Source organism: Pseudonaja textilis, chromosome 8 (genome assembly GCF_049901715.1).
Source record: "Pseudonaja textilis isolate UNSWEBS1 chromosome 8, rPseTex1.2, whole genome shotgun sequence".
In the NCBI taxonomy this organism is placed as follows: Eukaryota; Metazoa; Chordata; class Lepidosauria; order Squamata; family Elapidae; genus Pseudonaja; species Pseudonaja textilis.
Window position 1 is genome coordinate 31,422,602 of NC_141997.1, and position 6,427 is coordinate 31,429,028.

The following is a 6,427-nucleotide window of genomic DNA, read 5'->3' on the forward strand; positions in this document are numbered from 1 at the left end:
GGAAACTCTTTTTACGTTCTAAACCAGGATCCCCCTGGGTGGGTCGTGGGAGCCTGTGATTGGCCGGTAGGCACGCCGTCCCGCCTCTCGCTCGGGGAACGTGGAAAGCAGGAGAGGCGACTGTCAACAGTCTCCGCCCTCTTTGGCCCGAGAACGCGCATTAAGGGCGAATGAAGCCGAGATGACGAAACAGCGCCCTCACTTCGTCCCGAGCTTGATGCCTGCCCGTTTGCGGCTCTGTAAAAGGCGAGGGTGGGACGACGTTTCCGATTGAGAAAACCTTCGCGGGATGATGATGATGATGATTATTTCTTCAAAAGTTTTCCCCAAAAGAGATAATCTTTGAATTTCACGGGATTTTTCTTGTGACCGCACGCAAGGAAAACGCTGAAAACTATATTAAAGCCCCACAGCAGGTTGTTATCCTAAGAAAATAACTGTTAATTACTCAAATCAGATGGGAAGTATAGGATAAAGTATCAAGTTAGTCACATTTCAGTCGCAGTCCTCTACTGTATCAACAGGGATCTTGTTAAATATTAGTATTGGGATCATGTTAAATATATACCATGCCTTGGAAAGACCATACTTAGAATAAAGAGGTTAGAATTATTTGAAATGGTGTACATTCTCCTGCTTGAGCAATTCAATTCAATTCAATTCTGTATGATTTGATTGCTTATTGTACCCTTTGACTATTATTAAGTGTTATGATTCTTGACGAATGTATCTTTTCTTTTAATGTACATATGCACCAAGACAAATTCCTTGTGTCCAATCACACTTGGCCAATAAAGAATTCTATTCTATTCTATTCTGTCATCTCGAGGTAAGATGGATGGCAAACAAATTTAATAAATAAATAAAGATTCCAGTTCTGATCCCCATGATATAAAAAAGATGTTGAGATTCTAGGAAGAGTGTAGAGCAGGGGTCCCCAACCACTGGGCCATGGACCAGTACCAGTCCGTGGAACATTTCCTACCGGGCCGCCGGTTTGCTGGGCGCCGCCATCTTGTTTGATGAGAAAGTGCTTCCAGGTGAGCTTTTCCGGTTGGAAAGCAGCGTTTGGGTCCTGAAGGACTCCTCGTGCCTTAGTTTCATCGAAGGGGGGGGGCTTCGAACGAAACTAAGGCGCGAGGATTCTTTCAGCACCCAAGGCAAGGCGAGCCGAGCGACTGTCCCGAAGCCGTCCCTAAGCGAAGCCCATCGACAAAGGTACAAAGGAGGAGTTGAAGGTGGCGGGAAGAAGTGGGGGACGGCTGGCTGGCTGGTCGCTTGGCTCGCCTTGCCTTGTCATGCATGCTGATGCCGGTACCGGGCCGCGGATCATTTTGTGATGCCGGTACCGGGCCATGGCACAAAAAAGGTTGGGGGCCACTGGTGTAGAGAACAGCAACAAAGAACAATAGAGAAGAGCAACAAAGATGATTAGACGATTATAATATTTGCCTGAATGAAGGCATAGTTTCCATCATGTCTCTTATATATCTGACCCCATGTTAGTATTTTATAAAATGTGAGAAATCAATTATTTCTCTGATTCGGTACATATCTTCATCCTCTTTTAAGTTTGGGAAATTAATGCAAATGAGTTATTTTCATAAAAGAAAGGCTAAAGAACTTTCAAGTCGAATTCAAATCCTAATGATGATGCGGACAATAATAAAATATTACAGCCATTTGCTGCTGGTTTCTCACACATTTTACAACTTCCCAGTCTACAACCCAGTAGTTGCTACAGGTGAAACTTGAAAAATTAAAATATTGTGCAAAAGTTCATTTATTTCAGTAATGCAACTTAAAAGGTGAGACTAATATATGAGATAGACTCATTACATGCAAAGCAAGATAGTTCAAGCCCATGATTTGTCATAAAGATGGCTTACAGCTCATAAAAACCCCAAATCCACAATCTCAGAAAATTAGAATATTACATGTAATCAATAAAACAAGGATTGTACATAGAACAATATCAGACCTCTGAAAAGTATAAGCATGCATATGTACTCAGTACTTGGTTTGGGCCCCTTTTTCAGCAATTACTGCCTCAATACGGCGTGGCATGGAAGTATCAGCTTGTGGCACTGCTGAGGTATTATGGAAGACCAGGATGCTTCAATAGCGGCCTTCAGCTCTTCTGCATTGTTCGGTCTCATGTCTCTCATCTTTCTCTTGGCAATGCTCCATAGATTCTCTATGAGGTTCAAGTCAGGCAAGTTTGCTGGCCAATCAAGCACAGTAATCCCACAGTCATTGAACCAGGTTTTGGTGCTTTTGGCAATGTGGGCAGGTGTCAAGTCCTGCTGGAAAATGAAGTCAGCATCCCCATAAAGCTCGTCTGCGAAAGGAAGCATGAAGGGCTCCAAAATCTCCTGGTAGACGGCTGCATTGACCCTGGACTTAATGAAGCACAGTGGACCAACACCAGCAGATGACATGGCTCCCCAAATCAACAGACTGTGGAAATTTCACACTGGACTTCAAGCATCTTGTAGTATGTGCCTCTCCATTCTTCCTCCAGACTCTGGGTCCTTGGTTTCCAAATGAGATGCAAAAGTTGCTCTCATCAGAAAAGAGGACTTTGGACCACTCAGCAACAGACCAGTTCTGTTTTTCTTTAGCCCAGGTAAGACGCTTCTGACGTTTGTTGTTCAGGAGCGGCTTGACAAGAGGAATACGACATTTGAAGCCCATGTCCAGGATCCATCTGTGTGTGGTGGCTCTTGATGCACTGACTCCAGCCTCCGTCTACTCTTTGTGAAAGTCCCCAACACTTTTGAATGGCCTTTTCCTGACAATCCTCTCCAGGTTGCGGTCATTCTTGCTGCTTGTGCACCTTTTTCTTCCACGCTTTTGCCTTCCACATAACTTTCTATTAATGTGCTTTGATACAGCACTTTGGGAACATCCAACTTCTTTTGCAACTACCTTACGAGGCTTTCCCTCCTTATGGAGAGTGTCAATGATGGTTTTCTGCACTACTGTCAGGTCAGCAGTCTTTCCCATGATTGTGATTCCTACTGAACCAGACTGAGAGACCATTTAAAGACTCAGATACCCTTTGCAGGTGTTATGGCTTAATTAGCTGATTAGAGTGGGACACTTTGAGCCAAGAATACAGAACCTTTTCACAATATTCTAATTTTCTGAGATTGTGGATTTGGGGTTTTCATAATCATCTAAATTATGACAAATCACAGCTTGAACTATCTTGCTTTGCATGTAATAAGTCTATCTCATATATTAGTTTCACCTTTTAAGTTGCATTACTGAAATAAATGAACTTTTGCATGATATTCTACTTTTTCGAGTTTCACCTGTATCTCAAGACTAAGGCAGTATTTGCTCTAAGGTACAAAAACAGTCCTCGCTTACCAAATATCCCATTTAGTAACTGATGTTAACAATGGTATAAAACCAGCTTGTGACCGATCCTCACATTTATGACCACTGCAGCATTCCAAGTTATGTGATCATCATTTATCTGCTTCACAACTGGCTTCCCAGGAAACGGGTTAATGGAGAATACAGTAGGAAAAGCTGAAGTTGCAGTCTCACTTAATGGTCATAGGTGATTTCCTTAACAACTAAATACAAATTGAGGTTGCACTTGAGGTCACATAATAAAAAGAGTTGGAAGGGACCTTGGAGGTCTAGTCTAACCCCTTGCTCAAGCAGGACATCCAATACAATTTCAGATGAATGACTGTCCAACCTCTTTTTAAAACTTTCAGTGATGGATCACCCACATCTTCTGAAGGCGAGCTGTTCCACAGAGTAACTGTTCTCACTGTGAGGTAATTTTGCCTAGGTCGGATTGCTCTTTAAGGTGTGCTGAAGAGGTGCCATATGGGGCTAGGGAGATTGTGCAGAGGGGCACAACGGTACAGGGAAGTGTGGCAAGTGTTGTGGAAACTGTACAGGAATTTATAAGTGTTAGGTAGGGAAATATTTCTGAAACAAGGACCCCATGCAACATAGGTTGTCTAGTTATTTTAATAAAGGCCAATGGGTCAGTATCCTGCAAGACAGCACATGCAGGCAACAGGCTTGCAAAGAGGTGCCGGAGGGGGAATATGTGGCAACCCAAGAGAATGGTGATTGGATGCTCTGGGAGAAGCCATCACTATCCTCCTCTAGATCAGAAAATTTGGCATAGTCTGAGGTGCTGAGCTAAAAGATAACCTTTTAGCTCAGCACCTCAGACTATGCCAAATTTTCTGATTATGTGTTTTCAAGTCATCAGCTACACTGTACTCAACAATACTTGAATACATTTTCTGGCTTTGTGTTTTGTGTCCAGGTCCTTCTTTTGGAGAGTAGCCACTTCTGGTCTATCCTAGTTCACTGATGTCTAAGAAATCAAGATTCAACATTCACTTGTTGAGTTTTCCCACGTTCATGCTTCCTAGGTTCCTTCTTCCCACTGAACTTGCAGCTTCGGGTTTTTTTTTCATTTTTGGTAAAACCAGCAACCGGATATGCCAAAAGAGCCTGCTCATGCATCCCGTGGGCAACCTGCCCCAACTCAGAAGCTGAGCAATGTCTGGCCTTGGACAATATTTGGCTCAGGCCCCTACAGCCTGTGCGTCAAGCGATCAAGTAGAAAAAGGGAAAGTCAGCCCCTTTCTGCACGATTGCCCCGCAAGGCGAGTCTTCACGAACAACGTGGCTCGACGCCACATTTAGCCACCGATTCACGCTTTTGCACAGAAGTGGCTTCTGCATAAAGCCAACTCTGCAAATCCGTAGCATGCACCCGGCCGCGCTTGGCTCCGTCGGCAATGAACGGCGGATCCCAAATTAATCCCAGCCGCATTTTTGGAATTTTACTCCCGGAGGAACAGAAGAGGCTGCTTTATTCTTCTGCATCCCTGTCTTTCTCCCAGCCACTAGACCAAGGCCTCTTCTTGCCTCCGCTCGCTCCACCCCGCCTGGGGGATAATCGGATTGGAGGAGCGGGAGGAAGGGGGGAAGACGGGCGGAAAACCGCGGAGCGCCCGACCATCTTAAGGCGGGGAGGGGGGTCGTGCGATCGCTTGCGGGATGCGCAAGAGCAGGAGGCGGGGTTGGGCAGCCGAGGAAGCCGCTTCGCTGGAACGCCGGCTGATCCAGGTGAGGCGAGCGAATCGAGATCCCAGAGAAAGGGGAGCAGCGACCGGGTGGATCGCCGCATTTGGGGGAAGGGAGAGCCCTTCAATGCGGGCGACCAAATCGCGCGGGGTGTTGATTTACCTCGGCTCCTGCCGCCGGCCGATCCCCCTTTGCAGAGCTCCTTTTTTCGTGACGGGATCTTCCCGCATCTCACCCAGCAGAGGGAGCCTGTTCTGGCTCTGCAGCCCCGGCTTTGGGAGTGCGAGCCCAGGAGGGAAGCGGTGCTGGCGGGAAAGCCGTTTTGCTTCTTCTCTAATAGCCTGCGGGGCTCGCCTCCCTCTTCTTTTGCAATGGGACTTGGCTTTTGGAAGAAAGCTTGATTTATCCTCGCTGGCTTGCTTCGCTTTCCCAACTTCGTGGGAAAGGAGTGCTTCGAATCGCGGTGCCTTTTTTTTTTTTTTTTTACATCGCGATTAGAGCAATACGCCCTGCGGCTGGGCAGGTCAATATTCATTTGGCATTTTTTTAACGTGAGCTTTTATTGGTTAAAAATAGTATTGTGATTCTCCCCCCTCCCAATTTTAGGGCCATGCACTTATTGTTATGAGATTTCAACTCACGTCGTCAGATTGTGTGAATATCTGTATGTATGTAACATATTTGTATGTATAGAACTGTAATCAGAGAGAATCGTATTGAAGTCAGAGGGAGGTGCTGAAAGACGATTTAATTTAGATCTATAATACAGAAATCCTTACAAATAATAGGCAACTGGTTTATCAGCAAACCAGAAGTTAAATCCAAAGTAACCAGCTATTTTCCTTGTGTTAATTTGGACAAAAGTGTTGGAAATGCAAAGCAAAGGAGGGAAGTAGGGAGTAATAGGAAGCTTGTTTTTACATCAATGATAACGTTTTGTTCCAGGTCACAATATATATGAGTGCATCTTAAACATTGTTGAGTGCCATTGTATTGAAAGATTATTAAATTATTATATGTTAGATGCTATATTATTATAATATGCCAGGAATTAGTGCTTATGGTGTTGCAAGTGCAAAATGGGTGCTTACAGTAAAAGTGATGCTTCCTAAATCAGTCAAATCCAGTGATAATCTCCCTGAAACTAAGATTAAGCGTTTGTGAGGCCTGAATGCAATTTCTCTGCATCTTCTTTTTCTTGATCTCAGTGGGCAACCAAAGCTGAAACTGGTAATTTTGCTTGCATATGATTAAAACCTTTAAATAGAAACCAGTGATTCCTCCTAGTTGGGACACTTTGGATGGCCAGGGGAATGAACTTTTGCCCTGCTCTAATGCAACAGAATTTATT